Genomic DNA, 15,247 nt, shown 5'->3' on the forward strand with positions numbered 1-15,247 from the left:
CACCAAAGGGGAAAAGGGCCCGACAGCTGAGAATGCTGGGGACTGGGTTTGTGATTGTTTGCTGTTACTGTTATAGTTATTGTTATTTGTTTGACTGGTTATATATATAATAGTAAAGAACTGTTATTCCTATTTCCCACATCTTTGCCTAAAAAGCCCTTGATTTCAAAATTATAATATCTCAGAGGGAAGAGGGTTGTATCTGCCATTCCAAGGGAGGCTTCTGCCTTCCTTAGCAGACACTTGTCTTTCAACCCAAGACAAATCTTGGAGCCCAACCGCGGGGCGTGAGGGCATTCAGAGAGAGAGGTGAAAAAGGAATAACAGTTCCTGGATAACTTACTTTTGTGTGCTGGATATAGGAACCTTGCTAGGCAGCACTATGTGGTCTACTTTACCCTGGTTCGGGTGGCAGGTGGTCGTGGCTATATTCTTCCCCTTTGCAGCTCCTTACCTAAATATGGGTCCTCTGACTAAGGCTACCATTGCTGTTATCCAGCTTGCGCTATGGGTCGAGAAGGTGAGGAATTCATGGGTTTTTAACTTCCTCTGGAATGTGGGTACTTGGATAAACGGCTATCACACACTAAGTGCATGTTTTTGGGGTTATGTTAAAAATGGTACCTTCTTTGAGGAAATGACACCAGGGGAAGTTTTCTCCTAGCCCCTCAACCAGTTCTTTAGGCCCACCCCACCAATTTTCAAAGGGTTTAGATTTCCTCTGAGTACTAACTGCTGCTGGTAGGCCTACTCTGTTTAGCACTCAAAAATAAGTTGAGAATGGCTTGGATAACTACCCAGACACCAGCCCCAGACACTAGAGATCCTACCCCAGAGCCTGATCCTGCCCCAGAACCTGACACAGCCCCAGACACTAGAGACCCTGCCCCACAGCCTGATAGCACCCAACAGCCCACCTCAGAAATGGACTACCCAAACTGGGTGGGGGTACTGGTGAAAGGGATGCAGGAGATGTGCCAGGAGATGGGCCAGGTGCGCCAGGGGATATGCCAATTGCTAAGGGAACACACCTCCTCAGCTAGTGAAAAAACCTCTCCCTTCCCCAAAGAGGGTGAGTCCGATGGTGCAGCAGTGGAACCCATGGATGTTACAACCATCCAGGTTTCAGCTGAACCACAAGGACAATCATAGCCAGCAGCAGTCGGCCCTGTGCAAAGGAGGAAGTATAAGACCAAATCAGTACGACCAGTTAATGATGATGGGGAACCAAGGCCCTCACAACCAGCAGGAGAGCCAGAGCCAGAAACCATCACTGAGTCCCTGTCGTACGACAGTCTCCGTGGTATGTGAAAAGACATTGTGCAAAGGGGGCGTGAGCCTTATACAACCTGGCTGCTCTGGGTTTGGGCTTATGGGCACCGGTGTGCAACTGGATAGTGGTGAGGCAAGGTATCTGGGATCATTGACCCAGGACCCAGGTGTGGACCAGATATTTGTGAGGGAGCCAGAACCCCTTTCTCTCTGGGAGCGGCTCTTAACGAGTGTGAGAGAAAGGTTAGTTCACAAAGACAGAATGCAGGAGTACCATCATAGAATGCAGTGGAAGACACTGGAGGAAGGGATCCAACAGCTAAGAGAGGTGGCAGTATTAGAGGTACTCTTTGGGAGGGATGGACAGCATGATAATGACCCCAATAAGGTCAGGTGCACAGGACAGATGATGTGGAACCTGGCAAAACTAGGGCCACCGCAATACACCACCTTCATTGCAACGATTGATGCTGACAATAACCGAGAAACAGTGGGCTCTCTTGTCAACAAGCTCAGGAATTATGACAGTATGGTCAATGGTCCGCTGAAAGCTCATGTCTCTGCTGTGGTTCAGGACCTCAAAGAGGAGACGAAGGAGACAAGGAAGGAAATGAGGGAGGAGATGAGGGAGGAGATGAGGGAGGAGATGAGGAAGGTCAGTGTGGCACCAGTGCGAGTCACAGGCCCCCAAGTCAGAGCCCGTTCTCCCCCAGCTAGACAAAGAGGGTACACCCCACAAGCTGAGCTGCATTTTTTTCTGTGCGAGCATGGGGAAGACATGAGAAGGTGGGATGGGAAACCCACCTCTGTCCTGGCAGCGCGGGTGCGTGAACTCAAGGAGGGAGGCACTAACCGAAGGGGTTCCACTAAGGTGAAAGTAGCCTCAGCCTCCCATGACCGAGCTGCCAGGTATTACAGAAGGGAGGATGATATGTCAGATCCCCTTGAAGGCACCTCGAGCATGTACGCCCAGGGAATTAAAGATTACCAGGGCTAGAGGGGCCCTGCCTCTAGCCAGGAAGAGGCCCGGGAGAACCGGGTTTTCTGGACGGTGTGGATTCGATGGCCTGGCACATCAGAGCCACAAAAATATGATGTATTGGTTGATACTGGGGCACAGTGTACTTTAATACCATCGGGACATGTGGGGGCAGAATCTGTATCCATTGCTGGGGTGACCGGGGGATCACAGCAGTTGAATCTTTTGGAAGCTGAGGTGAGCCTGACCGGGAAGGAGTGGCAAAAGCATCCGATTGTGACCGGCCCAGAGGCCCCGTGTATTCTGGGCATAGACTTCCCCTGGAACGTCTATTACAAACACCCGAAAGGACTCAGGTGGGCATTTGGGATTGCTGCTGTGGAAGCAGAGGGCATTAGGCAATTGAACACCCTGCCTGGACTATCTGAGAATCCTTCTGCAGTTGGGCTCCTGAAAGTGGAAGAGCAACGAGTGCCAATTGCCACCTCGACAGTGCACCGCCGGCAGTATCGGACAAATCGAGATGCTGTGATCCCCATCCACAAGATGATCCGCAAGCTGGAGAGCCAAGGGGTGGTCAGCAAGACCCACTCACCCTTCAACAGCCCCATCTGGCCTGTGCGCAAGTCTGATGGGGAATGGAGATTGACTGTGGACTATCGTGGCTTGAATGAAGTGACTCCACCACTGAGCGCTGCAGTGCCGGACATGTTGGAGCTCCAGTACAAGCTGGAGTCCAAAGCAGCGAAGTGGTACACCACTATTGACATTGCTAATGCATTTTTCTCCATTCCTCTGGCAGCAGAGTGCAGACCTCAGTTTGCTTTCACCTGGAGGGGCGTGCAGTACACCTGGAACCGACTGCCCCAGGGGTGGAAGCACAGTCCCACCATCTGCCATGGACTGATCCAGGCTGCACTGGAAAAGGGTGAGGCCCCAGAACATCTGCAGTACATTGACGACATCATTGTGTGGGGGAACACCGCAACAGAAGTGTTGGAGAAAGGAGAGAGGATAATCCAAATTCTCCTGGAAGCTGGTTTCGCCATCAAGAAGAGCAAAGTCAAGGGACCTGCCCGACAGATCCAGTTCCTAGGAGTAAAGTGGCAAGATGGACGACGTCAGATTCCCACTGAGGTCATCAGTAAGATCACAGCAATGTCTCCACCAACCAACAAGAAGGAAACACAAGCTTTCCTAGGTGCCATAGGTTTCTGGAGAATGCACATTCCCAAGTACAGCCAGAGCCCTCTCTACCTAGTTACCCGCAAGAAGAATGATTTCCACTGGGGCCCTGAACAGCAGCGAGCCTTCGCCCAGATTAAGCAGGAAATCGCTCACACCGTAGCCCTTGGCCCAGTCAGGACAGGACCAGAGGTGAAGAATGTGCTCTACTCTGCAGCTGGGAACAACGGTCTGTCCTGGAGCCTCTGGCAAAAGGTGCCTGGTGAGACTTGGGGCCGACCACTGGGATTCTGGAGCCGAAGCTACAGAGGGTCTGAAGCCAACTACACTCCCACAGAGAAAGAAATCTTGGCGGCTTATGAAGGAGTCCAAGCTGCCTCAGAAGTAATCGGCACAGAAGCACAACTCCTCCTGGCACCCTCACTACCAGTGCTGGGGTGGAGTTCAAAGGAAAGGTTCCTTCCACGCTACCAGAGAATGAAAGACAACATGCCCTCTTCACTGATGGTTCCTGCCGCATTGTAGGCAGTAGCCAGAAATGGAAAGCCGCTGTATGGAGCCCCACACGACAAGTTGCACAGGCTACTGAAGGAGAAGGTGGATCAAGCCAATTTGCTGAACTCAAAGCTGTTCAATTAGCTCTGGACATTGCTGAAAGAGAGAAGTGGCCAAAGCTCTACCTCTACACTGATTCATGGATGGTAGCCAATGCTCTGTGGGGTTGGCTGGAAAGGTGGAAGAAGGCAAACTGGCAGCGCAGAGGAAAACCAGTCTGGGATGCTGAGGAGTGGAAAGACATTGCCACTCGAGTAGAGAAGCTATCCGTGAAGGTCCGTCACATAGATGCTCACGTCACCAAGAGCCGGGCTAACGAAGAACATCGTAACAACAAACAGGTAGATCAGGCTGCGAAAATAGAGGTGTCCCAGATAGACTTGGATTGGCAACATAAAGGAGAGTTGTTCCTAGCTTGATGGGCTCATGATGCCTCAGGCGATCAGGGCAGAGATGCCACCTATAGGTGGGCACGAGACCGAGGGGTGGATATAACTATGGACAGTATCTCCCAGGTGATCCATGATTGTGAGACATGCGCTGTGATCAAGCAGGCCAAGCGGGTGAAGCCCCTGCGGCGATGGTCCAAATACAAGTATGGGGCGGCCTGGCAGATTGATTACATCACACTGCCTCAAACCCGCCAAGGCAAGTGCTATGTGCTCACGATGGTAGAAGCCACCACAGGATGGCTGGAGACCTACCCTGTGCCTCACGCTACTGCCCGGAACACCATCCTGGGCCTTGAAAAGTAAGTGCTTTGGAGGCATGGTACCCCTGAGAGAATTGAATCTGACAATGGGACTCATTTTAAGAACAGCCTTATAAACACCTGGGCTAGAGAACATGGCATTGAGTGGGTTTACCATATCCCTTACCATGCACCAGCAGCTGGGAAGGTTGAGTGGTGTAATGGAGTGCTTAAAACCACCTTGAAGGCACTGGGTGGGGGGACTTTCAAAAACTGGGAGGTGCATTTAGCAAGAGCCACCTGGTTAGTTAACACCCGAGGTTCCACCAGCTGAGCAGGCCCTGCCCAATCTGAATCCCTACAAACAACAGACGGGGATAAGGTTCCAGTGGTGCACGTGAGAGGTATGCTTGGGAAAACTGTTTGGGTTAAGTCTGCCTTGAGCAAAGATAAACCCATCTGTGCGGTTGTCTTTGCTCAGGGACCAGGTTGCACCTGGTGGGTGATGCAAAAGGATGGAGAGACCCGATGCATACCTCAAGGGGACCTTATTTTAGGGTGAACGACCCATGGCTCTGTACTTGTATCAGTATCAGCATGTATACATGTATATAATTCGGGTGATGCATGTATTTATGTGGTTAAAAGGGTTAAGTGTCATGTAACATGTTACTATGGGAAAAATTCAGGGTGGATAATGTTGGGGTTTTAGTTTAGTCCTAGGTTGTTTTTTTTTCTGTTAAAGGAATTTCCCCCCCCATACATATTGCTAAGGGAACAAATAGCTGATTGCTGAGTGCTTAAGGAAAGACAAAGGACCTGGCTGCTCTTTTTGTTTCATCTGAGGGTGTGGGCAGTTGGGTCTCGGGTTCGGACAGAGAGGAGTAGGCTTGCTTCGGCTGCTTTTCTTTGCGCTGGAAAGCCCCGGGATCCCAAAGCCGCCTTCCCTGCCCTGCTGGAGGCCGGGCTGTGGCCACCCTGCCCTGCCGCTGCTTCGAGCCTTTGCTACATTGTAGCTGTGCTCAACCTGCCTACCCAGACCTCCGGGGGGTTCCCTGCTTGGATACATCGTGTCTGCCACCCGGGATTTGTGCTTGTCCCTGCCACTCCAGCCTGCCGCTCCAGCCTGCCGTTCCAGCCTGCTGTTTCGGCAACTTTCTTGTGTTCAAGTTGTATGTTAACAACAGCCTTTGACTTCTTTGCCCTTGGCAAGGGCCAAAGGTCAAGCATTTCTGCGGCTGGTCCATGCCACAGGACATGACAAAACTTTACTTTTTTTAGTTTGGAAACCAAAACACAGCAAAGAAATAGAATGTGAACACTGAGAGCAAGCAAAAATTCATGCCCCATCTTTGAATTTCAAGGCCATTATCTCACTGTACCAAATTGCAGAGCAGTTTGGTTAAGTAATTGACTTCTTTACATGCACACAAAATAAGAAAGAAAATGTTTCTAATACCAAAAGGCTCTAAGTGTTTGCCTGTTCTCCACTCCCCTGGTTGGTGTTCAGTATTTCAGCCCTTGGCTTGGCTACTCCCATGCTCTGAGGAAGCATTACATTCTTCTAAACACAATTTTCTCCTATTTATATTCTTAGGTACATGCTAAAATTCTAAAAAGCCAATTTGCCAGTTGTCCAGAGGGACAATGAGCCTAGAGGATTGCAGTGTTCCTCAAAGACTCTGGCAATTTCCTGAAAGAGAAGGACTAAGCAAATCGGCCTTTTCATCTGCAGCCTCCAGTTAAACCACATTCAAAGTGTAAGGTTGGGAAAGCAGCATCTAGTCTTCCTTGTTTATCCACAGCAGGCTCAGCTATGCGGTGGAGCAAAGCCTCCTTTCAGAAGTCTTAAAACAAGAATTTGGCATCAAAGCCTCCCAATTCCTGCAAGAGAGGAGATTCTGACCATATGGCTTTGGAGTTGAATCAACTTCTTGGAAGATTCATCTTCCAAGATCAAGGGGAATCTTCATCTTCCAGTTCTACTTGTATTCAAACTTGCAATCTCTCTGAGATATAACATGGACAAAATTTAGGTCAAACTGACATACATAAATGAAAGTTATTCAGTGGCCCATAATATATTAATGGAGAATATCTGTAATTTTTTAAGAATGTTAAAAGAAAACCTCAAAGGCTAATTAAGCCTCTCCTCCTGAGCTCTCTGACTTCTGTTTTTTATTAGTCCCCATGCCAGATTCCTCACTCTGCACATAAATGATCTTCTTGCAAAAGAGTGGTTAACATTCTTGACACTAACTCCGAAGTATTGTTTTTGAGTGAAATGTACATACTGCAATAATGAGATGACCTAAAAAATTAAAAATGTTTTTTGACAACAGCATAAAGAAAGCCCAGATATCTACTCCTAGATACAACAGGACTGAAGACAGTACAAGGGGCTGTAATGTTTTCCCATTCTGTCAGTGTGAATGCACTGTAGTGATCTACAGACCTGCCATATAGAGCACAGACGTGGTTACATACCCAGAGGTGAGAAACATTGATAGCACAGCTGTGAAGACTTGGCTTCTGTCTGCAGGGTGAGGAAGGGATTCAGAGCATCTCTATAAGCCTGAGTCAGGTTTCTGACAAAGTCATTAAGAACTATTAAGCAGGAAACATCTGCTGTTCTCCGAATGCCTCCCAGATCCAAGGGTAGTTTGATGAAGTGAACACCGACCACAGCATTTGGCTTTGATCAGGACAGCAAAGCCTTTTACTACCTAACTGATTCAGCTGATTCAACCAGCATAGAAACAACCTTCCTCTGTTTCTTGCCTCAGCATCATTTGCAGGGGCTTTCCAAGCCCTAGGATTGCTTATTTTCCATGCCTTCCTAATTTTGCTTTCAGGTGAAAGGCTTGCCTGTGCTGTCAATCACGCTTTCAGTCCTGTGGCCCTGGTGAGGGAAATCTGCTGCATTTTATTAGGTTCTGGTAAATCTTCCAAAGTCTGAGGATTTTATCAACTTCTGTGCTTCATCTTGTCACTGATCTCATCCTTTTATCTTGTCCCATTCATTCTCTGAGAGAACTTCAGCCTTCAAAAGACTCCTGATTCCACCTTTCCCTCAGCTCTGCCGCTCTCTCTGTTTAGTCCGATTTTGTTGGTTACTGATGCTGTTCACCTCAGATGCAGGGGCAAATCACACCTGAATCTCAGCAGATGAAGGACTGCTATCAGTCTCTGCCTTGCACCTTTATCAAGAAGGAAGTTCAGGAAGAAGTAGAAAGGGGTTTCTCAGAGCCCTTTCCCGAGCTGATTTTGCAGATTGAATCTGCTTTAATTATGCTTGCGCATGAATTAAATATCACCTCTTCCCCAAGCACACTCTTTTCCAGGTGGATGTGGGGAGTGAGCACAGCCAATTACAGTGTGATTTACGTTGGACTGCCAAGGGAAACATCCTGTGCTCCTCCAAAGCCTTTTATTTTTCACAAGTTCTGAGATGAGTTGAATTTAAGCATAGCCATGAAACCTGACAAGCACACTTTATACTTCTCAAGCACATCCTCAGAGCATCGCCACATAAATCCCCTGGCACCCTTCCAGACCATATTCCCCTTAACCCTTCCACAGCGCCTTTATCTGCAACATTTGACAGACAGGTGGAGGCAACAGGGTTTGCTCACACAGACACATAATATCCATAGGAGAGTAAGATATGAACTTCAAATCAAAGGCTTTATCAGCACAGTTGTGAGATCATAGCATCAAATGGGAAGAAGTAAAAAACCTTGATGAACTGGGAAAAGTTGAACCAGAAAGAAGCTCTGTATTACGAGGAGACGGTCAGGCACTTGAGGTTTAACAAAACATTTACCCTGTTTTGGGGAACAAAAGAGGAGTGTGTATTAAGGGGAGGAAATGTAAAGCAAAAAATGACATGATTTTGGCAAGGGAGCTGGGCTGAACCACCATCAGCTCACAGAAAATTTCCTCCTTAATGGTAGTATGAACAAATATTTACAATGGAGCCAGAGATGCCAGTATCAGTGCACAGCAGTTGTTGCTACATTTACTTTTATGAAGCATTGAGATTCCTGGAGTATACTGCTTAACTCTTATTGCTGCTGTGATTTTGTATGCCATATAAATTGTATCTTGGTGAAAAATTATACCTATTATTTCTGAGCAAGGGGGGAAAGAAGCACTATGGGATGAGATGCTGAGTGAACCTGGCCGTGGGATTTGCTTGGAGGTTGTTTGATCACTTCCAATCCTTCCTGGGCCAAGTAATTCATGGACACCACCCCAACCTCTCCCAACAGATGCTTATTTATACACACAAATCATAAAATGATCATAGATATCCTTGGAAGTGTTCAAGGCCAGGGGCCATGAGCAAACTGACCTGGTGGGGGACATCCTTGACCATGGTGAAGGGGTTGGAATGAAATGATCTCCAAAGTTACTTCAAACCCAGTCAGTTCTATGGGTCTATGTTCACTCAATGATACTATTCCTGTACACATTTACGTCAAAGGAGCTTGGCATTACTCAAGCAAAAAAACGTCGTTTTTAAAAGCCAGCAGCAGAAAGGCACCCTGTTTTGCTCCCAAGCTGGATATTTTCTTGAAGACCTGTGAGCCAATTCAGCTGGAGAACACATGGAGCTGCTCTTCTTCCTGGGGGATTTCCTGGCTCGGTTTTCTTAATAACACCTCTCAGTTGTCAGTCCTTTTCTGTACCCATGCCCTTCTCCAGATTTCAGGCAGGTGAAATCCCCATACAGATAATTTTGTGGTGAAATAACTGGATATTACAGGGTTCTATATATCCCACTCAGAGCAGTGCATATGTACAGACCATCACTCATGGAAAAGTGAGACAGAATTAAGAAAAATCACTATAGGAAAATAAGACCAAATTAGCCCAAATTCACAGAAACACACTATCACAAGTATATCACAAGAGACAGTTTCACATCTGAAAGGGCTTTTAAATCCACATCTAAAGGGTAGTTGTGCTAGTTTGAAAACAAACCAGTGGGAGGCACCAAGTCAGAATAACAATTTAATGGAAATTAAAGAAAAGGAAAAGAAAGTAAAAGAAAACACTGACAGAGTCAAGATACAACCTGAGTCCCTATTAGGCAGGGTAGTGGTAGCAGTCTGGTGGAATGGTGGCTGCAATCCTCTGAAGTAGTGATCCTGTAGTAGAGGGGGTCTGCTCTTCCTCAGAAAGTCCAGTGGTGGCTGTGTAGCTCCTGTCCTCTGGAAATCCAGTGGAAAGCGTGTCTCTAGTGTTTAGAGTCCCAGATTATATCCACGATGGGATGCTTGGTTCCTCCCTCTGGGTGGAGCATCTCACAATAGGGTAATGAGCCGTGAGGCCAAGTGTTGATTAGGCTCATTAACAGAAGATGGTCCGGAGGGAGTTATCTCTGAGTCATGCAGCAGGACAATGATGGGCCATTAACAGCAAGATAGTCTGGGGGGAGGAGGCAAGGAAACACTGTCCCACCTGATTTCCTCAGCTCATGAGGATGGTAATAGAATACACCTCAACCCAGGACAGTAGTATAAAAATGTTATAGGTTACTTAATTTGGCCTTTCAAATAGTATAAATTGGCAAGTCAGCCCCAATATTAATCATGAGATAAATGTTAAGTCAACCTTAGTTCTTTTTGTTGGATTTCTCAGCCTGCAGTACCACATTTGTGACCATTTTGCTCACATCATGAGAACTGAAGTACAAAATACAACACTTCTTTGATGAAAGCTGATATTCAGAGAGAACCCAAAAATTGCCACTGCCTGTGGTGCTTTGTAACCCCCAACACCACAAGACATGGTAGGAGCTCACAAGTGAGCCCTCTGCAGGGCTGTGCCTCCATCACAGTCTGAGCCCTCATCCTTAGATTGCTTCTCCCAGAAATGCTCCTCTCCAAGATCTCACACTATTCCCTTTGAAAATTCACCCAATTGTCTTATATATAATGATACACAGTAACAAATAAAATGCTGTTTGCTTTATCCCCAGAAGGCAGCTTTTTAACTAGAGAATAATACATTATTTACAAGATTTCTTAGAGACACATTCAAACATACAGAAAAAGGACCCTTTGAGCACAGTGAGTCTTGGTATGAATCAACATTCTATCCATCTGTTTAATTACCCTGAGATTACAAGTGCATATGATGTTCTGCACTTTATTAATGAAAATACCCATTATTTTTCTTTTATGTGGAGCCGGGACGTACTTGGAGGTGGTCTGCAGCTGAGCCCTTTATGCCTACAATATGAATTAGGCAAAATATGCCCTCAAACACTTTTGGATCGTAATGGATTTAACTGCTAATGATCCTGGTCTAATCATAAAGTGACTTTGAAATACTATACATTTGAAAAAAAAGGCTAAGTTCTTCAGGAAACAGGCTTTGGGCACATTCAAGTGATAGGGAGGAACGTATCTGGCTGAGAACAGCACTTTGAAGTTGCTCCCATCTGGATAATGAACAATTAAAGAACAAATGAGTTAAGCCTAGTTAAATGCATAGATGTGACCTGAGCACCCTTCATCTGTGAAGCACCCACAGAATTTCAAAAGGGAGGAAGTACCTCTGTGCAAAAGAGCATTAGATACCAGATCTGCATGCCCCCAACTGCTGACAGTGCTCAGAAAAGCCCGTGTGACCATGCAGCCAAAATGGTGTGTGATCCAACAAGCTCAGTTCCACATGGATGACATGCATGAGATTTGTAGCCCTGGGCTAAGAGATGCATCGTTTGCAGTTAGGAAAAAAGGCACCTAAAGACTCATCTCAGAGTCGTGGGTGCTATCTGGGAAATATCACAACATCTGGTACGAAAGCATTTGCCCAGAGAAAGAAAGTCGTTGTCTTATCCCTCAACACCACAACTTATTTTCCAGGTGGTGCTGCAGAGAAGGGACCAGGTACATTCTCCGGTCCCTAAATTTAACTGCTGTGTTAATTCTTATCTCCCTTTCAAGGCTGTCACCAATGTGGTAATTGTTGTTGCACCCTTTTTCTGCACCCAGCTCTACATCTGCATGATGGCAGTGCTAAGAGCTTTTGAGCTTCTCCTTCCATCTCACACAGATAGGACAGATCCATACTTCATGCCCCTCGGAGAGATCAGGGAAAGAATTTCCATTTGGGAAACTCCTCCCAGAGTTTACACAACCCTTGATGGAGCAACTGATGCAGCACCCTGAATAGATAACAGATAATCAATTACGGTGGAGAAAAGACAGACTGCTCAGACATCTGGGCTTTTCCTTTTTAAAATCAAGGGAATGTCAGTAAATAAATAAACATGGAGGAATTGAGGACAGAAAAGGCAAATAAAGCCTGCTGATCTCCTGGAGCTAAGGGATTCCCCAATCACCTGCAGAAACACCATCAGAGAGAAAAGCACAAACAGGAACTGAAAGCAAAGATATTTAGCTCAAGAGGAATTAGATGCAAACTACTGGGATTCCAATTTGAAAAGCCTCCCCTGAGAAAGGATACCAAAGGTTAAATCCTTTTTTTTCAATCTGACAACCCAAACTGGGATTCCAATGTGAGAGTATGTCCAGAAAAACACCACTTAGATCAGCAGAGGAGCAGCAAAAGCCTCCAACATCCATTTTTAGCTCTGGACATCACTGTGTCGCTGTGAGCAGCAGGGGATGCATAAGGAGATGGCATAACGCTTGTTTGCAGGACTTTTATGGTTGACTGACATTACTGCAGAGTTCTCCAGAGAGTCTCTGGTACCACTGGATGGCTAAGCCGTGTAAAGCTGTCTAATGCTGCATCCTGTGTGGTACCCAAAAGGGGGCCATATTTCTGACAGAGACTCCAGCAAAAAAGTCATGGACATAAATATATCTAAACGTGTTAAATCTGAGCAAAGACAGTTGTAACCAATCCTTCTTCAACTGGTATGATTGTCTTATACACTGCATATTTCCTTTAATTTCCACATTCTTTGGGTTTGACACTGGCTAGAAGCCAGGCACTCACAAAAAAACCCCATTTATTCATTCTCCTCTGCTATAGTTGGCAGAGGAGAGGGAAAGAAAATCAAACCAAAAGGCTCATGGGATGAGATAAGGATTAGGGGAAAAACATTCTAAGGCAAAACAGGTTCAAAACTCAAACAGTATAAAGAAAATTTACTAATAGAATTAAAAGATGATAATGAGAACTAAAAGAAACCTTTTAGAACACTTTTCTTTCCTAGTCGCTCCCTTTTTCTCACTGACTGCGCAAGGAGACAAAAACATGGGGTTTTGGTCAGTCTTTCACTTCCTAAAAATCTTCCTTCAGCATGCTTAAGGAAAGGAGTTTCTTTCTTCTGCTGTGCCATGGGATCCTTCCCACGGGAGATAGTTCTCTGCAAACTTTTCCAGCGTGGCTTTTTAACTTTAATGAATAGCAGCCCGCCCAACCTGCTGTAACATGAGTCCCTCCCATGAACAGTGCAGTCTTCCCAAAACTGCACATCGTGGGCCATTTTAGTTCATAGGGTTTAATCTTTAAAGGAGAAGCTGTTCTAGTTTGGAAGCAAAGGCTCTCTTTCTCTATTTCTAAAAACAAGGGTCTTCTCTTTCTGTTCAAGTTCCTCACTAGATTACAGCTTTTCAGCATCCACGGGCTCCAGTGTGAGCACTGTTCCTCACAGGCTGCACGTGAATCTCTGCATCTCCCCCATGCACTTAAGGAATTACAGAGAAACAATCTGTCATATCATAGTCCTCACCATGGCTTGCAGAAGAATCTCAGCTTCGACGCCTGAAGCACTTCTTCCTCCTCTCTCCTTTCACTGACCTCACTGCCGCCATGTTGGTTCTCGTCATGTCCTTTTCTTTTTCTCTGACTCTGAAGAAAATTGTTGTCCATAGGTATTACTGTTTTCAAGTTCTAGCAGCTGAAAAATTCTTACAGAGCTTTGCTGCACTGAAAAGGTTGATCTTGTCTGTGTTCAGTGTCGGGGAATTGTTTGCCATGTTTTTGTCGGTGGCCACGTGGTCCCTGTCAGCACTACACAGGCGGCCTCAGCCACGCCGCTCCCGGCCTCGGAAGGGCCCCGGCCTCGGGAGGGCTTCTGCCTTGGGAGGGCCCTAGCCCCCTCCACCCCCCGGCCCCGAGAGGGCTCCAGCCGTGTGCTTTCAGCCGCACTGCCCCAGCTGCATGGGCGCTCCTGGCGCTGGTCCCGGACACATGGTCTCAGCTGCATAGCTGCTCGCGGCATTGGGATAGCTCCTCCAGCAGCACGGCCACGGCCCCGTGCCAGGAAGGGCCTCAGTGGCCATGCCGGGAAGGGGCCCGGGGGCCCCCTTGACACCCCTCACCACCCCTCGGAAAGGAGGAAGAAAGAGGAGTTTTCATGATCTTTTCTCTTTCTTAAATATGTCATCACAGAGACGTTACCAACTTCTCTAATTGGGCTACCAACCTGCCTATCATCAGAGCCTTCAGCGATTGGCTCTGTGCAGGACATAATAGAAGTTTCGAGCAGCTTTCTCCTGCCCACTAAAAACTAGACTGTTTTTGAACTAACACGCACATTGATTTTTGAGACAAGCTAAATCCCTAAGGGACCATCAAAGCATCTCATTTAAGAAATATCAACATATACAAAGGGAAGCTTTCCTTTCAACCAGAAAGGCCAGCTGCAGAAGCTCACAAAGGGGTTTTTCCTGTTTTTTTATTCTCTGTGTTTAGCTCATCTATCCACGGAAGTAACAGGATGTGAAGACAAACTGCAGTTAGAAGAGGAATGTTGCTAATGATTTCCCTTTCAACTGCTTGCTCAGCTTTACCTTTGCTAGGAAGGATTACCTGTTACTGACAAAAGGTATCATCTTCACTCAGATTAATTGCACTCAAATTAGTTACTGGCATGGACCAAGGCTGGCTAAGTGTAACATTATTTCAGCATGTTAAATCTAAAAAGTTTTAAGCAGAACTTGCTGTAATAGGACAGCACATTGTTCATCCAGTCAGATATAGAATTTCTGACTCCATTACTCACATCGAAATAATCCTTTTAATGTGATCTGAACCATGATGCTTGGGTTTTCAAGCCTTTTCTTTCTCATTACATCTTCTCCCTTTATGTCTGCATTTCCTACTTTCCAACATGGTTTATCACAGCACGTTGCCCCGAGCTTTATTAGGTGACTTGTGGCAGCCCATTTCCCAGCTAAGAGCCCTGCTAAGAGCCCTGCAGGAGCAGTGTTCTGTGCTGCTGAAATTCCATCCCCCTAAAATATGCCACTTTTATGATTATATTTCCCCACAGCTCATGGTGAGTGCCTCACACTCTATAAAACACTGTAACACCACTGCTTCACCCAAGGCCCAGCAGCAGGCACATGTTGAGGATTGAAGCCAGCCTCAACAGTCCTGTTTAAGATTTTGCTGACACAATGAGGACAACAAACCTCTCCATCTACCAAAGCCTCCAAGAAAATTCATGTATGCTGTGCTGGTGCAGCCATCAGGTGACACAGCCTTATGGAAGATGCACTGGTGCCACTCCAAAAGGGAGAGGAGCACAATTCTGCCACCAAGGTTTCGTGACAGTGGTGTTGAAATTA

Source organism: Aphelocoma coerulescens, chromosome 3, assembly GCF_041296385.1.
Source record: "Aphelocoma coerulescens isolate FSJ_1873_10779 chromosome 3, UR_Acoe_1.0, whole genome shotgun sequence".
Lineage (NCBI taxonomy): Eukaryota > Metazoa > Chordata > Aves > Passeriformes > Corvidae > Aphelocoma > Aphelocoma coerulescens.